Source organism: Aythya ferina (assembly GCF_964211825.1).
Source record: "Aythya ferina genome assembly, chromosome: 7".
In the NCBI taxonomy this organism is placed as follows: Eukaryota; Metazoa; Chordata; class Aves; order Anseriformes; family Anatidae; genus Aythya; species Aythya ferina.
In genome coordinates this window covers 5,449,569-5,469,150 of record NC_140302.1, presented here as the reverse complement: position 1 = coordinate 5,469,150, position 19,582 = coordinate 5,449,569, and the positions used below count along the sequence as shown (strand labels likewise).

At 51.0% G+C, this 19,582-nt stretch overlaps 1 long non-coding RNA gene across 1 annotated transcript in view; it reads left to right on the top strand.

The window, feature by feature from the left end:
* Nucleotides 1–19,582, top strand: part of LOC311439435 — a 147,180-nt gene that overhangs the window by 43,841 nt on the left and 83,757 nt on the right. Inside the window, exon 23 of the long non-coding RNA XR_014694716.1 lies at nt 16,060–16,274. This is a non-coding gene — a long non-coding RNA (uncharacterized lncRNA). The remainder of the gene's footprint in view (nt 1–16,059; nt 16,275–19,582) is intronic.

The following is a 19,582-nucleotide window of genomic DNA, read 5'->3' as shown; positions in this document are numbered from 1 at the left end:
TGCACACAGTTCTAGGCTTTCAGTCCTGTGATCCTGGCCCTTTTAGGAGGAGGAGAAAAAAATCAGTTGTATAAAATGGAGCTGTCTGGGATGTTTTCACAACCCCCTGGATCCAAGCGTTCTTCAGTTTTTATCTGAATCTCTTCATCAGTCCCTTTTTCCATCTGTCCTCCTTGAATGGGGAAGGAGCCCAAAGGGGACAGACAGACAGCACCCCACAATCAGGTGGCTCTGCCAAGCCCCGTGCAGGTAAGAGCCTCCCTGGAGGGATTTCCACTGCTTTCTGCACGGCTTCAATAGGCACAAAATGGTGTTGGGAGCCTATTTCCTGCCCTTGCACAGTCTGGCCCTGAAAATAACATGTCCCGCTGATGGAGGAGGACTTTTTGGGAAATCCTGCTTCCTCCTGTTTGCCTCCCTGCAAGCCACAGATGCTGAGCAGCCTCGGGAGCCCAGCAGGAGCAATTTGCAATCTGAGCTCTGGGAGATGCCCCACTTACGCAGCTCTTTCTAGGACTGGGAAATGAGAGATGCTCCGTAACACCCTAATCACGTTTTGGTGTGCCTTTGCTCACGTCTCCCTCAAACTGTTGTGAGGAGGACACAGGCAGGGAGATCGCTGAGCTCGCCTTGTCCTGGCTTGTAAGATTTATAAGGCTCGCTTGGCTGTTTGTTTGTTTGGGGTGCAGCAGCACATCTTACATCTTTAAACTGCCTTTTTACTAAAAATATGGGCAGTGGGTAGATGTGAGGAAGAAATGGGGTTTCTTTTCTTGCAGGTTGTACCCATTACACCAGGCTGGAGCCTTTCTTCGTGTTATTACCATAATAACCAGCAAATGCACTCTGAAGCTTCCCAAAAGGCTGGAGGTCTTGCAAGGAGAAGCGTGGGACCAAATTTTGCTTGCAACCCAATCATAACATCGAATCCCAAGTGCCCATAAGGGGGGAAAAAATCTTTGTAGCATATCCTATTAGCTTTCTGGGTTATCTCAAGAAATCTCTTCAGCGAGGAAGTTGAAATACAGGGTTTTCACAGGAATTAGAGGCTTGCCTGTGTGTTTTGGGTACCTATTTCCTTCAGGGCCCTTAAAAATGCCGGCCTTCATTTGTATGCTCCGGGTGTCAGCGCTTAACTAGCCTTGGCCACACGCATGCTACATCAGATATTCAAACAATTCCTCTTGATGAAGGAGCAAGGCTTTGTGATAATGCTTCTATTTTGCAAGAGCCGTGTGCATGCAGAGGACTGGCGAGTGCATCTGGTTGAACTTTCCGCTCCCTTCATTTCGTCTCCATTATATATTTAGTGAGCGTTATCAATCTTACCACGTGTGGACGTGGGGAGCGGGGGAAGGAAGGAAGTTTTTGTGCAGCCAAAATAACCCCCCTTTGCTGTGCTGCTTCACCTCGTCTCCTAACCCAGAGACTCACCACAGTGCTAGCCCCCCGAATGCCCATCTTTTCCAGAACTCTGTTCCCCTGCCCTGTCCTTCTGGCAGGTTTCCGATGAATTTTTATCAATTCCTTTTCATAAAGCCACGTGGAGAAGATATCTGATCAGAATGCGTTAACAAAATCCTAAACAATACAGCTAACCAAACTCATTGAGTAAAGCAACAGTTGGCACACATCAAGGCTTTTTATTCCCTTAATGCATTCAGGTGAAGTGGAATAAATCAGCGGGGGGAGGACCGGAGACCTGGGCTTTCTCAGCAGAGCCAGAGGGCTCTGTGCAGCAGGTTCTGGTGGGTTTCCCTCTGTAGGGAAGGGTGATCGAGTGCCCAAACCTCATGGCTGGGACCGTGAGGAAGGGCTGTGGGGCTGAATGAGTGCCTTCCCCTAGCTGGGAAGAGCTGGCCCTGGAGAAGGCTGGGCTTGGGTGCTTCAAAAGAAGAGCTGGAGAAATGCAGATGCAAAGGGACCTTCCTCTACCCCAGGGGACTTCCATCGCTGAGGTGCTCAGCCTCCTGGGATAGCTTTATCTTTCTCAAAATCCTTCCTGCTGTCAGCCCAAGCAGGTCCAACATTGCATGCTAAATCCGAGCTGGTAGCTCTGTGTCCTGGGCTCCCCCCAAATTGAGCCCCTTGTGTCGTGTCCCTGTAGGAGGACTTCAGAGCACCGCGTATCCGCGTTTGTTCTCAGACTCTGCCTTTGGAGCTTTTTGGTCCTAAACTAGCAGAAAGCATATTGAAATTCCTGTCCCTCCTCTTTATTTATTTAGCGTTACCTCGGCTCTCCTTGATGAGGATGCCTCGGCATTAAGATTTTACCAGCTGAGCCCTGCTGTGCGGTGCAGGGGAGTGCTGCTGCTCGCAGCCCCCTGCATGTGGCTGGAGAGCAAATCAGGAACTCTTTGGTAGCCCGCGGGCCGTGCTCGAGTCCAGCTGCTCCGCACAGCACAGCCGGTCCCTTTCTGATCCCCTCCTGCTGTCACTGCACTAACGTGCTGCCTCTGAGCTCTTTTGGGGGGGGAAATTGTTTGATGAAGTGGAAAAGCAGGCGCAACTCCTCGCTGGAGATTGGAGCTGAGCTGTCTTCCTCCTTGCCTCTTTGGTGAGCCTTATCTCCTTGTGTAAAGGGAAGTGTCTTTAATTTGCAGCCTAATCCCTGCTGAAGCATTGAGCTCTTTCTCCTGATGGACAGCAGTGGTCTACGAGACGCCAAGAGAGCTGCTGTGCCCGTCAGCACTGTGCAAAGCCTGGATGCCCGTGCCACTGGGATTTGCTTGCGGGTACCATGGAGCAGCTGCTGAGGAACAGATCCACGAAGGGTTTTGCCCTGAGCTGGGGGCTGGCGTTGGCTAAACGGAGAGGGGAGAAGAGGAGGATGTGTTCAGTGGCTGTTTTGTGCTGCCCTGCGCTCCGTGACCTGGGTTGCAAATATCAAGGTGCCCAATCTAGCCAGCAAAGCACGTTTGGTTCTTCCATGGGGTCCAGCAGCGTCAGTAACTGCTTCAAACAGCCTTCCAAAATGAGCATGCATTAGTAGGTTTGGGGCTGAGAAAGAGGGCCCTGCTGGAGACCTCCTTGAGCTCTCTCCAGGGCAACACGGGCTGGAGATTCCCCACTGACATCGGGTGGTGACTTGGTGGTGGCTCTTTCATTGGGGTGATACCTGGCATCCTCTTTCAGAGTCCCATTCTGGACTTGTGAAGGATTTAACAGAATCAGTACCCGTGAGTCTCTGCCTTAGATGTCTGTGTTTGCTCTTTCAGCACACTTATGTGGAGAATCCCTTGGGTATTGATCAGCCCTCAGAAGGACGCTGCTTTGGAGAGGAGCTCAAGTCTGTTTTCCGTGTGGTTTGGTATTGTGACCTTCCCGATCCCAAATAACCCTGAAAGCCCCATCAATGCCTGCGGATGCTAACTGGGGCTGTTCGTGGTGCATTCTGTAAGCAGGCATCTTCCAGATGCGCTCTCCTGAAACATCTAGGTCGGCGCAAAGCAAAACCCCATCACCAGCACTGTCACTGGAGAAAAACGTATTCATTGTTATTATTATTATTATTATTTTAAGGAAAGATGCAATCTCACCTCATGCATAAAATTAGTTTAATGAAACAGCAGGGGCGGAAGGGATATTTGCTTTCCTCTGCTTGTTTGTGGAGTGAGTTAACAATTTTTTTTTTGCTCCCTCTCAGGTCTTGGATGAATGATATGTCATCAAAGCTGCGTTTTTAGCTGAGGTGTGTCCGCGAAGGCAGCAGGGAGCCAAGAATTAGTTTAAAAAATTACTCTTTTTTTAGAAAAAGAAAGGATTTATGAGCTTCTAAACATAGTCCTTGAGCAACCAGTAGGGCTGAGACCTGAGAACATCTTAGGGAGAACAAAAAGGAGTTGGCAGCGGGGGAGCAGACAGGTTTGTGCTCTGTCTTGTGAGCCCTCAAATTGCATTTTTTATAGGGGGGAGGGTGAGAGAGGTGCACGGCACCGGGGCTCTGGGGCTCAGACCTCAGTCTGGCACTGAGCTGAGGTTGCACTGTGCTTTTTGGGGTCATTGCTGCTGCTTTTAGGTGCAACAGTGCCTACAGGCGATGAACGTTGTGCTGGTAGCACTGTGGAAGTGCCGTCTTGCTCGCCTGCCCCTCTAAAAACTTCTTTCACTTAGCTCTGGGGGTGTTGGGCAGGAGAGATGAGGATGAAGGCGCTGATGTCATGTCAGGGCAACCGCACGGCGGTGATGGCAGCACTCCGAGGGCTCTCGTCCCCTCCAGCAGTCCCACGTGGCTTTGTCCTCCCGCTCCTTTCCCTCGGGACTTTGGGTTGTCCTGGCTCCGGAGGAGAAAATCCCAGGGGGGAATTTTTAAAGAAAAGTGAACTTCAATTAACGTATCTCCCCCAGTGCTCCAAGGGACAACTGGACCGAAAAACTGAGTTGGGTGCTGGCTGGTGGGCTCACGGCAGCTTCGGGTCCCGGGGTTTAGGTGAGCCCAGGCCCATCCTTTCACTGGGGAGAGGAGGGATGCCTCTCCTAGAGAGGGGAAGGAGGAAAAAGCGAGGTGGGAAGCGTGGGCAGGAGGCAATTAGAGGCAAGCTCATTTGAATTCCATCAGGAGATGTAAGTGAAGCTTGACTTGTATGCTGGGTTCTGTCACATATCTCCCGTATCCTTCCTTCCCTTGCGGTCTGGATGGGGTGTTCGCACTTTTTTCCCTTCCTCTTCTCTTCCCTCTTCAGCTGCGGGAGATGGACACTTTTTGAAATGCGAGGTGAGTTGTTTTTTCAGCTCGTCAAATCCTCTCTAGTGGCGCCAGGGCTCTGAGAAACCCCAAAGAGACTTTGAGGCTGGCTGCGCGCGGTCTCATTTCGCTGGGATGCCAACCCCCTGCACTCCCTCCTCCAGCAACCTTGCTTCGTTGTGATGGCTTCCCAGCAGCTCCTCGCCCTCGGGCTCCTGCAGTTCCCCCAGCACTGCTCCTGCTGCTCCCTGCAATCCCCTTCCTCCCTCCAAATTATCTCGGGGATGGACGGGGACCAACACATCCTTAAAACTCTCCTCTCCACCTTCAGCAGTCTCCTTTCCGTGCCTCTACGCTCGTGATCCCCACCACCAGCCCTTCCCAGAGGGGAGCAGGGAAGCAGGCAGCATCTTTTTATAGCAGTCGGTCTCACGCAGCAGTGCCCAGGCTGCAGAAACGTTCTCTAATAAATGTCACGCCGCTGAACACCGCTGGCCTCGGTGACCAACACTTACCGTTCGCTCTGCTGCAATGACAGAGGACAAAATCTCCCTGAAGCCTTGAAGCAAGTGGAAACGCTGCTGTGAATGAGCATCCAGTGCTTTGGGCGTGGAAATAACTCTGTTGGTATACAAACAGGGATATATGTATTATTTTTTTTAACCTGCTTTTCTTTTTTCTTTCCTTCTGCCCTGACTTGGGCTCGTTGTAGGGAAGAGTTGCTTTGCTGCGAGTGCACATTTGTGGCTGCCGGTGCCGAGATGATGGAAGCATCGATCCAACCTGCTGCGTGACCCCGCTCAGCACGGCGCTGTGCTGTGTTGGCAGCATTGGGTTTGTCTCTAGAGCTGCTCTAAGCCAGGATCACAGGCCAGATTGAATCGCTGGAAAACCTTGTAGCTTCTTCCAGTGCTCCCGCGCTCCAGGGGGGATTCCCAGAGCAGACAGGGCCTTGTTAGTGACACGGGATCTTGAGCAGAGCAAGCCTTGTCGGGAGATTTTATCTATTTTTATAGCTAGCGCAGGTGGATTATTGTGTGATAAAAGCTGTAAACACTGAAGGAGCTGGACTGTCCCTCCCTGGCTTGTAATAATCAGCTTTTAGCTCTGACTCACCCCAAAGTCATAGGACTTGCTGTGCAACTATGGTAGAGGTCAGGCTGTGTTTGGAGGAGATAAGAGCCTATCCTTGATTCAGGCTCTCAAAGGTGAGGAGAGGGAGCTGGGCAAAGAGGAGGTGTGGTGCTGGTGCTCCCCTTGGGGGAAAAATTCAGAGTGACCCAGGCCCTTAGTACACATCAGAGAATCCACCCCATGCCATTCCCTGATTTACTGGACTCCTGCAAAGAAAGTGGGCACTGCTTTGGGGTATCAGCCACTGCCAGCTGCTGTTTTACATGGCCATAGCACCATCTTTTTTGTCCTCTCTCCTATAAACTGGTTTTGAGCAGGAAAACAGTTCCTTTTCCAAAAAAAGTTCTGGCCAAATTGACAACAGCCACAGTGCTTCGGGTTGGTACAGCGACCTCATAACAAGCAGACCCCGTTTGAATCCTGCACCAGCTATAAACCTCAATTTGGGAAATCAATTTTGAGTTAATTTTTTTTTAAAAAGCAAATCAATTTCCTTGAGAGAAGGGCGGAAGGAAGAGTCTTTCCCTCTGTTGTGCTCCGCCAGGCAAAAGAGAGGGAGGAAGAAGATGTTTTTGGTTGCAGGGTGCCCTGTTGGCAACCTGGATCATAGAACAGGATTTTGGCCTTGATGCTACTCCCTGCCCCTTTTGGACTATGAAATCTCTTCCAGGAGCGAAAACTGCAACTTTTGGGGGTTCAGGCCTGGAGGAGAAGGTCTCTTTTAGTGGTAAGCTTGCAAATTTTTTCCTTTCTGTGGGCTCAGAGGAGAGCCAGGGAGCGACGTTCTTGGCTCCTGGCTCGCCCTCAAACTGCAAAGACGCGACTTCACCAGCCGCATCGAGTGAATTTATTTAGTTAAGGGAGGTGTTAATTAAGAGATCTCATTTATTGTGTCTCCGCAGACAGCTCTCCAGGGCCTTTTGAATTGTCAGCTCTGGTGACAGCGAAAGCGAGTGGTGTCACACGCTAATGGTGGTATGATTCATGTCGAGGAGCGCCGCGGCAGAGGTGGAGAAGGGAAGGAAGAAGACATGGCGGAGCTCGTCACGGGGGCTCGGGGAGTCGCCACAGCCTGCCTTGCCCTCCCCAAATCGATAAATCCTGGCAAAGATGGGGCTGAGCTGTCCACAGAAGGACCTGCCCGTGGGTTAATGCCATTGCTGGAGCTGCACGAAGTGCCGGGCTGTGCAGGGGGGAACATTTATTGCTCCTCTCCGTCCCGCCGTGCGGCGGCTCAGCAGGTCTGTGGGTAGCTGGGCACATGCAGCCAGGGGTGTATCTGCATGGATCTCCTTAAAATCACCCGCTGTCCCCGTGAGCCGAGCTGGAAAAGGATCTCTGATTTTGTTTTTAAAATAATCAGTGCTTTCTGCTCGCTGGGAGGTTAATTCTCCTCGGTTAATCAGGATGTGTCAATCTGATAACCAAGGGTAGGCCGAACGCGCCCAACCTATGGCTTTGGACTTAAAGCCTCGTAGAAAATAACAAATGCTCCTTATCTGAGGGAATTACATGCTCCAGTACAGCTGTTCCTGGGCACCTCCTTCGGTAAAAGCCGCGCCAACACTTTTTCCCCCTGCTTTTTTCTTCTCCTGGTCTCTGTCAGGTTGCTTTTGGAGGGAAATTGTAATTCTCTCGATGGAGAAAATAGGCCAAAAGGGGAAAAAAAAAATAGTCCGGGAGAAGTGCTAGACGCTGTGAGGAGGTGCTGCTGCCTTCTCACGTTCGGGTGTTCTGTGTTTGCAGCTACCAGGCTGTCAAACAAAGGCAGCAGTGCTTGCCTCTGGTAAATCAGACCCAGCTCTGCTGGGCTTGTCTGTGCTGTCCCCAAAGCTTGCAAACGGAGCTCTGTTGTGAGGCCAAACTTCCAGTTTCTGTACCCAAACCAGGGGAAGAGCAGAGGATGCTGTGGCCGTTCTCCAGCTGCTTTCTGAGCCGTGGAGGAGCCTCCTCCTGCAGGCTGGGCGGACAGGGCAGCATTCAGGGCACACAGAGCACACCTATAGAAAACGCACAGCAGCCAGAAGGCGATTTTAACCAGCTCCTCTTGCCAGCTAGCCATTTTCTCCAGCTCACTGATTCGGCTTTAAAACTCCACCAGCCAGCATGTGTTACCTTCTCCCTTTTTTAATTGACTTGAAGTAATTGAAACCAGGGCGAGCGCTGGCCTCATACGGGCTCCTTTTGCTTTCATCTCGACTTTATTTCTTCGTTATTTTGAAGCACACGGGGGATTGCTGCAGCCGCGCATCTCAGACGTGTCCCTGCAGGGTTTGGGGGGAATTTTCTGCCGTAGTGAGTTGAGGGTTAGGGGTTTGTTGCACTCAGTGTCCATCACCCAGCTGTGCGGATTCTCTGCTGTTTAGTACTGTGGTTGTGTCCTCAGGGCTGCCTTGTCCTGGCTCAGAACTGCTTGCACAGGAGAAGCAGCTTGAAGGAATGAGACCACAGGGAGAAAAAGGGGTCAGGAAGGCCTCGGATAGCCCAGGTAAGGCTCCCAACACGTCCTTGTGGCTCTCGAGTTGGTGGTGGTGACCACCCAGGGCAGCAGAGCAGCAGCCCAGGCCCTTGCACATCAGGATCCAGCACGAATGACAGGAGATTGGCAGGTTGGGAGGCGAAGGGCAGCGTGGATGTGGCCCCCAGCCCACCCGGGAAGGATTCCAGCTCCACACAGAGCAGCTGGAGCCCAGAGGACGGGGTACTGCGGGTGGGGGCACGGGAGGGAGGCAGGATCATGGGGGATTCGCTTAAACCGCAGTGTCAGATCCTATAAATCGGAGGGCTTTTGCATATTTCCATATTTATGTATGAAAATTTCCTGAAGTGGCTCAGAGGCAATTGAAAGAAAAACAGGGCTGTCAGAGCTTGAAAAGTACCGGCAAATCTCTCCCAGACCATTTCAGACAAACGCAGGGGCTCGAGAGAGCTCCGAGCGGGCGGAGGATTGCTGCATGCAAATCCCTCGCCGGCCCCGCGGGCACTAGGGACCGTGTCCCTGGGGTGCTATCAGCACCTCGTGAGTGTGCTGGGATGGGTTTGGGGTAGATGGAACCCAGTCTTCGCAGGGCTGATGGATGCTGGTGGGAGCAGCGAGGTGTTTGCAGGGGATGGAGCAGCTAAAGAAGGCATCTTGTGCCTGCGCTGGCTGTGTTTTGGCCCCGGCTGTGTCCTCTCCCATTTCAAGACCTCCTCCTCCACCTGAGTGTGCCCTTTTCTTTCTGATCTTCAGCTACTGGTCAAAACAAGAATTCTCCAAGCCACTGGTCTGCATCACCCTCGCTGACCTGCTGCTGCTCAGCGAGTCTCTTCCCATGGAATAACTTGAAGCAGCATTACAGAAATTCGTGTTTCATACCTGGTACAGGCCCAGAGGGGTACAGTAGCCCTCCAGGTTTGAAAGCTGGCTGCTCAGGTAACCCTGCGTATCCTTGTGGGGGTTTGGGGGTGCTTTCAGGTGTTGCCTGGCTTGGGTACATTGCTAGTGCCTTCAGGAGCTCACTGTGTTGGTTCTCCCGGAGTCAGCCCCAAATCTCAGTGAGTGTTGTAGCTCTCAGCTCTGGCCTCTGGTTTTTATTTGCTGTAAACATCTCTAAAGAGAAGCTCCTGCTTGTGTGATGCCGGGACAAGAAGGAGCCTCTCCATCCAGCCTCACTCGGGGCTTTTTCCCCCCTCTTGCTCCAGCCCCGCGTCGGGTATCTGGAAGCCACTGCGGCATCTCTTCCTCTGAAGTCTCCAAATCAAAAGGAAATAATTAGCGGGCAGCTCGGATGAAAACAAACTGTCAACAAGGAGAAGGTGCTAATGTGCCTGTCATCCCCAGGGGAGGAAGGCTGGCTGCTCCATCTCCGACGGCGGCGAGGACGACCCCGCTCGCCCAGCAGCTACGGCTGTCTCCAGAGATCAGCTCTCGCCTCGTGAAGGCGCCGGCTCCTTCTGCAGCTCCCTGTCTTGTGCCTGGGAGGGAATTGCCTCCCCCAAAACCTTCTTTTTTTTTTTTTTAATTTTTTTCATTCTGCTCTGAAAAGCCTACAGCCATGGCCAGCCTGGACCTCGATGGCTGCAACTTCCCCAGCACGAGTGCTTTCAGCTCAGGTTTTATCCGCTAACGCAGACGCCTAAAATCGATTTGTATCCTAAAAGTGCCTATTTCTCTTCATTACGGAGAGATAGGCGTGCAGAATGAGTAGCTCAGACGTAGGTGTCTGCAGTTATTAAGTTAAGCAAGACGAATCCTGATGTCAGCATCTCCCTCGGTTTGGCTCGGGAGTCCTGCGGGGCTCCTGGTGGTGACTTTGGTGCGGGGTGACATTGGTGGCCGTGGGGATGCTCGCTGGGTGTTTGCTCTCCGAGGTGCCACACCACTTCCCGGGGGCAGGTGGGCTCTGAGACCGTGTTTCTTCCCATGTAGCTCCTTGCCATGGGATATTTTCTTTTACCATCTGATTCAAGTAGCAGGTAGGGGGTTGCCTGCCGTGAGTCTGGGAGAAGGCGGCTGGGACGAAACGTTGTCTGGCTGCGACAAAATGCACTCGAGTTACTTCATGCCCTGTTAAATCTGGGCTCGAGGAATGAGCTCTCACTCCTTGCAGGTGTTTCTTGCGTGCCCTTCCCTTGCTTTGACAAGCCACCATCACACGCAGCTGTGTCTCTAAGGGCCCTTCAGCGAGAGGCTGCTGGTTTATCTCTGATGTCGCTGTCGGCTCAGGCAGTCCGGGCTCATTTTCCTTTGTCAGGAGTGAGGATGAGACTCCGTGGAGGTCTCTGCTCTTTCCATCTCATCATCCTTCATCCCAGCTGTGGTGTTGCTAATCACGGTCCCCACGGGGCCACGTGCCCGTGTACGAGGACACCCTAGTGCCCTTGTCCCCTGCATCCTCTGTGGTTACAGCCCCCGGTGGCTATCAGAGGTGCGGGGGTTGTTGCCACCTGCCCAGGAGGGGAGCCTGGGGTTTGGGGGGAAGGAAGGACCTGGTGCTTGCAAATTTTTCAATGAATGCTTTGGTGTCGGTCGTCTTGCTGCCTGCAAGCAGAGGAAACTTTGCCTGGCCAAGGTGAGCACAAGCATGGGTGGAAGATGAGTGCCCCAGCCTCCAGCAGGACTTTTGCCCACCACTTCTCTGCAGGGCTAATAATTTGAGGGGGAAAAAAGGGATGCCTGCCAGTAAATACCTAAAATACCCCATATGGGTGTGCAGTTGGGTGCTGCTGGTTTCTCCAAAGATGCAGTTTGGCTCTCGCTCTGTTGTTGGCAGCATCTCCCACCTGCTCATGGGGGTTGCTCTCAAGTCCTGCCACCTTGCCCTGGATTTCTGTGTGCCTGTGATTTCCTCCAGCACCCATCCCCTTTCCCTTTACCTGGCATTAGAGGGCAGTCAAAGGAAACCTTCCCTCTCCTCCCGCTCCCCGAGCTCTGCGGGCTGCCGAAGCCACCCCAGGAGCAGAGAGCTGACCCCAAAGCACGGCCCAGCCGCCAGCCTTTGCCTGCCCTCGCCCTCCCTATCTTGTTTCGGGTTGCTGGCCGTGCCTTCGCCGCTCGGAGCTGCTCTCAGGGTTTTGTTTTTGACATTTGGGAAATGGCATCTGCAGCGCTGATAAATACTGCGTGCTACTTCGCCCCCCTCGCCCTCCGTCTCCTCCTAATTGACATCTTTGAGTCTGTCTCCGTTTGACAAATCAGGCTACTTATTATAAGTGATGACATGTATAAATATTGCAGGCATTCGTTTTACATCTGGATACCCTGATAATAAAAGCTATCAGGATCTCTCCCCACCCTTGCATAGCAATTACGACCAAAGGGTTTTCTCCTCCAACACCAGAGCAGGATTTGGAGAGTGAACTGTGCCTGTGACAGCAAGATTTCCCTCTTACGGTGGGGGAGCATGGTTTTGGACAGTGAAAATGCTTTAGAAAATAAATTAAAAAACATTTTTTTGCTGTTGTTTTTTAGATGAATGCAGCAGCAGCACTGTGAAGCCATGTAGGCTGTCACATGTAGCTAAGAGGTCTCACAGGAGCCCTTTTGCTCACAAAAACCTGGATTTTTTTTTTTTTTTTTTTCTTTTTTTTCTGGGATTTGCGTGGATCTGCATGCGAAGGTGAACACCAGGAGCAGGTGATGCAGCGGAGGAGGTCTGCAAAGCTGCAGCACCCAAAGGCTCACCCTGAGCACCCATCCCCGTGTGCCGAGGCTCGGGGTGACCCTGGTAGGTCCCATGGGTGCTGTTGGTGCTGGTGGGTGCTGTCCCCATGCTCTCCATCCCCACCAGCAGCCCTGGAGCCCACAGCCTGGCCAGGCTGTGCTCCAGCATCCTCCCTGGCACGGGCTGAGGCTGTCAAACTGCAGGGTATTATTTTTAGCCTGGTTTCCCGAGGAAAAGAGGCTTACGCGATTGTACTGTCTGTCAGTGCTTTTCCTCCCACCACTCTCCTCTTAACAAGTTTTGAACCCCTTGTCAAACGTACGGGGAGGGCTGGAGAGCTCCAAGATGTGAAGCTCCGGCACGTTTTCACGCGAATTAGCAGCAACCTCGCCGCGCCGCTACCTGGGGCGGGAGGGGAGGAGATGCTGGGGAAGGGGAGAGAGGAAAGGCTGGTGGGAGGGAGGGCACGTTGCCTCTTCCTGAAATAAGGAGAGGCAGCCCTGTGCTGCTTTGTCTTGGCAGGAGGTGAAAGGATGCTCTCCCCAGCAGCCAGCCTTCATTTGGATGCAGTGCCTGGAAAAAAGGGATGGAGAAGGAAGACGCGAGGCGAGAGGCTGCGAGTGGCCTCTCTGAAGGCATGTTCTCAGATACAGATATTAAGTGCTCATGCCTTAATTGAAGTTAATTTCTGGGAGAGGCGTTTTATTAGAGAAGACTTCTCCAGCTCAGGCGTGTCCGCGCCATCTGCTCGGAGCTGCAGAAGCGCTCGACCCGCGGAAGCGGACGCTCAGCAAAAGGAGGCACTGGGCAGCAAAGCCTCTTCCTCCTCTCTTTTAGCGGTGCTGATTGTTATTGACAGGGATTTATTTATTTTTTCCCAAAGTTTAATGCTTCTGCATGCAGTGGGAGGTGCAGAGCTGTGGCTTTCCCCAGTGGGGCTACGCTGATGTCCTTGGCAGGGCTGTCGCCTCTCTCATCTGTCCAGCCACTTCTTTTCACAAAGCTTGCAGGAGTTCAAGATTTCTACCCTATGTCAAGACTGGATGAAAGCTATTAAACGGTGGCTTAGCTGAGATGGGCATGCATGCACATCCCTAGGAGCTCTTGTTCCTTAGCGAAGCGATCTTAATGAGAGACAGCTCCTGTTAATGACTGCTTACTCTTTCGGTTGGGGTGTTTGCTGGGAATGGAATTTTTATGGGAAAACTTATGTGAGACGATGATAGTAATTAGCTGTAATCAGAAACAGGGAGGGAAGGGACCTGGTGCTTTCCGATCCCATAACCCTCCCTGAGATTTTGAAAGAAGTTCATTTTCGACATTAAGATGAAACCAAGATTGGTTTATTATTATTTTTTATTATTATTAAACCATAAGACGAGTGTGAAACTCTGGGGCTGGATTGTGGCCGGGGCCTCACTGGGAATGTTGCAGGCAGAGAGGTACAAATCCCTGCTTTGAAGGGCTTGAATCTGAGCCATCTGCATCCCTGGCCAGTGCCCAACATACCACGGTATTTGTGCTTTGTAAGACTCTTTGCTTTTTTCTTTCTCTCTTTCTCTCTCTTTTTTTTTTCACATTTTAAAAATTATAATTTTTTTAACCGCTGACAACTCCATGATGACTGAAAAATCTGTGGCCCGGGTAAATAAATTTGCTATTTGAAGTGGCCTTTCTTCCTCCTCCCTGCGAAATCTTGTGTTTGGCAAGTTGACACTCTCTGATTAAAAACCATTTTGTCTCAATTTCTGACAGTCCTTACTCACAGTGAGTGGGTTTTGCCCATAAACAGAGAACTTACTGGGTAGACCTGAGTAATTCTCCTTTTAGAGACAGCTTTTGCTCCTGTCTTCTCGCCTCTCGAATAACCTTCTGAATTTTGAGGCCGATTGTCATGTATTTTGATGTAAAACCTGAATCTGCCTCCCGATTTACTCAGGAGGGATCCAAATTTACTTAGAACAAGCCAAGGATTCCTAATGAAATGTTCACCTGCTTAAGGAAGGCTTTAAAAACACCCTTTATTAAGAAGAAAAAAAGAAAAAAAAGGAAAGTCCTTTTTATCACTTAATGCAGTGATGGATTTTTTTTGTGCAAATTTTAGATAAAAGGGGCAGAACTTCTAATTACATTCCGTGGGGAAGCTTAATAATGTTTACCCAAAGAATCTTGTCTTGAAAATTCACCAGGGTGAATTCTGTTTAACTTCTGCTAAAATCCCTCAGCTTCATTCCTGCTGCTCTTTCCGAAGACCTTGTGCGTAGACCTGCCCGAGGAAGGAGAAACCAGGGGATTGAGCTCCCTGTTGCGTTTGGAGAGGGCTGGCGAAGTTTGGAGCTGCTGCGTTGCGTGACCTCTCATCTTTCTTGGAGTTTTGGGTTTTCAGACAGCTATTGACATCTGTATTCTTGTGAAAAGTCTTCATAGAGCGAGTGAGAAGGAAAACCTTGCTCTTCCTTTTCCCAGGAAGGCTGACTCGGGCCCTTGCTTATGGATTATGGGCAGTAAGTAGGCAGGATATGATCTCCCTGAGATGCTCTTCATTAGAGGGGAATAGTTCTGGAATTATTTGGAGCTGCAGATGCCTTTTTATACTTGCGTTGTGTCAGTGCCCCCCTGTCTGTTGTCGGACAGCTGAGCCACGCAGGTGGCTCTCCTCATCCCTCATCTCCAACAACTTCCCATCCAGCACAGGAAGCCGGTGCCACAGGTCATTTAAGCCTGGTTTTTGATTTCTGCACCACTGAGGGTCATCAGGTCCGGTCCTCACAGCCGTCACTTCCTTCTGAAGTCCACCAGCACTCATTATTTGGGGTTGTTTTGCCTCCCGAGCAGCGAATTTGATGAGTGTTGGCTCCCGGTGGTTGCGGAAGCGTTGAACGCGAGCAGTCACTGAACGGCCTGCTCAGCAAAAGCCCTCCAGACTGCCTCCTTTTTTGGTATTATCTATTGTAATCTTATTTTCTTTACGCAGAGCTTTTCTTTGATTCATAATTCTTATTGTAATGTTCCCCTCCTACAGTTGAACAAATCACTCGCCCATGTGGCGCGGTATCAAATGTTTTTCTGAAGTCCAGATGGTCAAGCTCTCCCACAAAAGACAAAGATTGGCTTTTGTTTAAAAAAAGCCGTTATCTCCCGGAAAAAATATATTTACCAGGCCTGCCTGGCAGAATCCATCTGTGTGAAATCCATTCTGCACTCTATCATTATTTTTTTTAATTTATCCGTTTCCTTAATTTTTTGCCTTTGAGTTGGTTCTGAAGCCGGCGGGCTGTTAAGATCAGCCCGAGTGACCCATAACTGCCTCACCCGCATCCCCCAGCCCCCCTTGAATATTCTCCTTTAATCTTAATAATCTTAATGCCGTACCCTTGCTCCCCCCTGTTAGATGAGTTTAAAATAATCTGCAGAGGGAGAAGTCTCTGGGAAGCAAGGCGGTGCTGCTGAACTGATGATTTCCACCGCAGTAAAGGTTGCAAACCGGTTACAATGACAGCTCCCCCTTCTACCTGTTCAGGGATTTGCCTTTGGGGATGAAGCAGGTGAGGGTTGTGGTTTGCTCCACTCAGCCATCGGTTTCGGGGCTGTCACCGAGTTTGCAGAGGAAGATAGAGGAGGCCACCAAGATGATTGAGGTCTGACACCCGGCAAGGGCACGCAGCGCCTGTCGGTGGGGAAGATTCATCCCCCCTCGCCTGCAGGGGGAAAGTTGAAAATAAAGGTGGTGCGGGTTGCTGAAGCATCATTTGTGAGCGTGATCTGTGGGCTCGGGCTGAGATTTGCTGTTTGTTCTCCCCTCGCCCGGGCTGGCTTTGACCTTGAGAGTGCGCACGGATGCTCTGCGGGTGTGCTAATGGATTAACCAGGCCATAGAGGAAAATAAACCCGGGTATTTCAAGCAAAAGGAACGAAGGAGGCTCGGTTGAGCCTCTTGGTGCGGCACAAGGAAGATGAAGCTTCCAGCCTGGATTCCCAGGCTGAGGGCGAAGAGTCAATCTAGGCAGGAATTTTCCAATTATTTTTTCTTTTTGATGGAAAATGTCAGTGTATTTGACTTTTTTTTTTTTTTTTTTTTTTTTTTTTTTTTGACAGGCCTGTGCTCAAACCACTTCAGAGAGCTCTCAGGGCTCCTTGTAGACGCGGCGAGTTCCTGCAGCTTCAGCTCCTGCACTGCCCACGTCCAAATCTGGGCCTTTGAACGGACAGCACAACCTCGTGCCAGAGACCTGGGGGACAGAGTTGCTGCCTCCTGGTGAAGGAGAAGAGCCAGGAGACCTACTGGAGCAGTAGACCACTGTAGAGATCAGGTGGGTACAGCCAGCAAGCAGAGCAGCACGTTGAACATCAGCACATCAAACATCAGGCTTTGTTACAGGGGCTAGTCCTGTACCACAACCCCCAGCTCCATTTCACGCCAGTGTTAGAGGATTTGGTTTCTGCATAACGCACAAATCTAGGTTTCTTTGAGAAGATAAAGACCTTTTTCCCCTATGGGGTCGCCTTCTGCAAACATCCACCCTTACAAGTACAAAATGTCCTTTCTGTTGTTCCTCTCTGATCAGGATCACCTCGAACATCCCAGAGTAAGCAGCCCTGTCACCCCCTTACTGTTGGTGTCGGAGGAAAGCTGGACCAGAAATAGTTTTCAGTGGGGATACTGCAGCTTTTGGAGATGATCGGAATGAAACAAATCCCCTGTGAATTAATTGAAAGGGTCAATGTCTGTAGTTAATCAGTTGAAATTGCCTATCGTTATCCAGCTGTGTCTTTCGTGTCAGCTAGAAGATGTCTGGGAGGCAGCAGCCATCAGATCTATGGGCCGAGGGAATTTGGTGTTTTTTTTTTTTCTCCCCTGTGGCAAGTGGTCCCTCAGTGGGCACACGAACCAGTCTGTTTTTGACGTGTATCTGGATTTATCAGCGATCTAGTTTTGCCTCTATTCCTCCTCGCTGTTTTCTCTCAATTAGGCGGTGGCTGGAATAACTTGTCTTAATGACACATCCTCAGCACCGATTTCGGTGGTGACAGTTATTAACGGTTTCACGATAAGAAACAGGTGTTTCAGCATGGTCCATCAGGCAGAAGAAGAACAATGCCTCCCCAATGTCATTGTTCACGATGTATTCAACGACTGCTAGCTTCTTTTATGAAGGTTTTATTCAACCTCATAGGTAGCGCTGACTATTTAGTATGCAGGCTTTGGGCAAGCTAGTGGAGTGGAAAACCTTTTAATTTCTTTTTAATGCAAACATGGATCTTGCAAGACCTTGTCAAGCGATGGGAATAGGTATGGACTCTCGCTTACAGCTCTCAGCATCGCTCAGTGTTTGCCTGCAAAAAAAAAACCCTGGGTACTTCTAATGGGAGCTCTGTGGTCCAAGGGACAGGTCCGAGCACGAAGGAATTGGGCAGAGAAGGTTGTTAGGATAATGGAGGTGTTGCAACAGCTCCTGGGCTCTGCTGCTGCTGCTTCCCATGCTTTCCCCTGGTGGGGTGGGAAGGGAGCAAGGTTTGCGAGCACAAGGCTGTCAAATACCCTGAGTAGTTTTTTTTGGACAAGGTGTGGTCATTGATCACTTGCCTGCGCTGTGAGGGTGCGTTTGCTGATTGTTTTGTGTGGCCAGGACTCACACAGTGCATTTTTCTAGCCTCCTGCTCCCCCTTTGCTGCTGTTTGCACTTCTATGATGCACACTTGTCTCTGTTCTCCATCTGATCTTGCAGCAAACAACGTGAGAGGCCTTGGGCTCAGCGCGTGTGCTCCGCAGAGCTCAGCTGCACCTTGAGAAGGTGAGGGGACAAAATTTGATCTCCACCACTTGCATCACGTGCTGAGATTGACTGGAGGGCAGCTGCCGCAGCCACTAATAACTGCATCCCACCGGTGTGCTGCGCAGGTCTCGCTTTCTCTGGCTCTGCTCCCAGTGCTGAGAGGTGAGGAGGAGGTAGAGAAACCACACTGGCCCTTTTCCACGTCCTGTGCAGGAGATATTCCCAGAGAGAACTGCTTGTCTGTGATGCAGTGGGGCTGGCCATCTGATAGATGCCAGAGGGGATATTGGGCATTACTTAAGGGACACATTTCTACATCCTTCATCTTGGCAGGAGGAAACCCCTCAGGGCTGGGAAGAGACAGAGCTCTCGGTGCTTGGGCATCGGGCGTCTTCACTTCTTGCTCATCCTCTGGTCTGTGCTGGGGTCCGGTGCTGGCTGCAGTGTGGGGCCATGCCTGCCTGGCCTGCTGGGGCTGCTCTGTGAGCCTTCAGAGCAGCCTCTCCTGCTTTTATTTTGTGCCACCAGCAGCCCTGCAACCTATTTATTTCCCCTTGGCATTGGGGTGTCACTAAGGGCAGATCAGAGCAAGGTTCACCAAAGGTGCCCCACGGGTCCCCTTGGTCTTCAGCAAGGCACCGCTCTCTCCCGCCCCAGTCTGACTGCTTGGGCTCCCTACTGAACAAGGAGGGGGGAAAAAAAAGATTAATTGGTGATAAATAATGCATTTTGTTCTCACCTAAAGGTTGTTTGATCTCTGTAGTCTTCATTCCTCTGGTGACAGGGAGCTCAGTGTTAATAGCTATTTGTCACCCGGTGCAGTGCTTAAACAGCCCGAGCAGCGCCGCGTTCAGCTCATACGTCCCTGCCATAGGCAGGGCTTCCCATTATTACTTTCTTTACATTTTTTTTTCTAATTCAGCTCTCCTGTGGTGGCTTTTCACAGCAATTTCCAGAAGTGAAACAATTAGCAAACATTAAACATCCTTTTTCTGGGAAAGCAGCAATCAGGAGGGAAGATATAGTATCCGTCTAAAGTCTCCCCGTACGTAGATACATGCACACAGAGCCCCTTCAAGGCTGAGCAGAATTGGAAGTGATAGTTACCAGTATAATATTTAAATGAGCATTAATTACCATAAACCATTCGGGTTTTAATGTCTCCTTCTGTACAGTATGTAAATCAGGGCTGGAATGGGCTTGTGAGCGTGCACGGGGCCTCTGGTGGTGTGGATAAAAGGGCTGGGTTTTAGTACTGGGATTCAGCCGCGCCATTCCCATTAACGTTAATGGGAGCTACGGGGCCAAACCCTGGCCACGGAAGGGAAGGTTTCCCTCTCATCCTCAGAGACAGCCCTGCCCCGAGGACACCTTGGGCTTGCTTTTCCCATCCCAGCATACATGGAGAGGCTTCCCGAGGAGGAGGAGGATGCCTAGATGCCAAAATGACTCAGCTTTGGGCCCCCAGCCGGGAAGGGCACCACAAGGTGTAGGTTTCAGCTCCCCCCCCTATGCACAGATAACACGGATTTACTGAAACGTTCCATTTTTTGTGGTGCCTATGGCTGGGTGGGAATTTCCATCCCTCTGGGGCTGTGGCTCCCTGCTGCTGCTCTGCTGCCAGCAGCTTGGGTTGAGGAGCTTTGCTCCCCATCCCCTTTTGCTCCGGCTCTGCTGCCCCATGCTGCTGGATCTGCAAACCAGTTTGGGTTTCAGCTAACAAATGTCCCCTTTTTTAAAAATTTTATTTATTTTTTTTTAGCATCCAGACCATGAGAGAGGTAATTCCTGGGCTCATGGAGCTGTTTGGGACTGACGTGGCCTCACTGGGCAGCACCAAACCC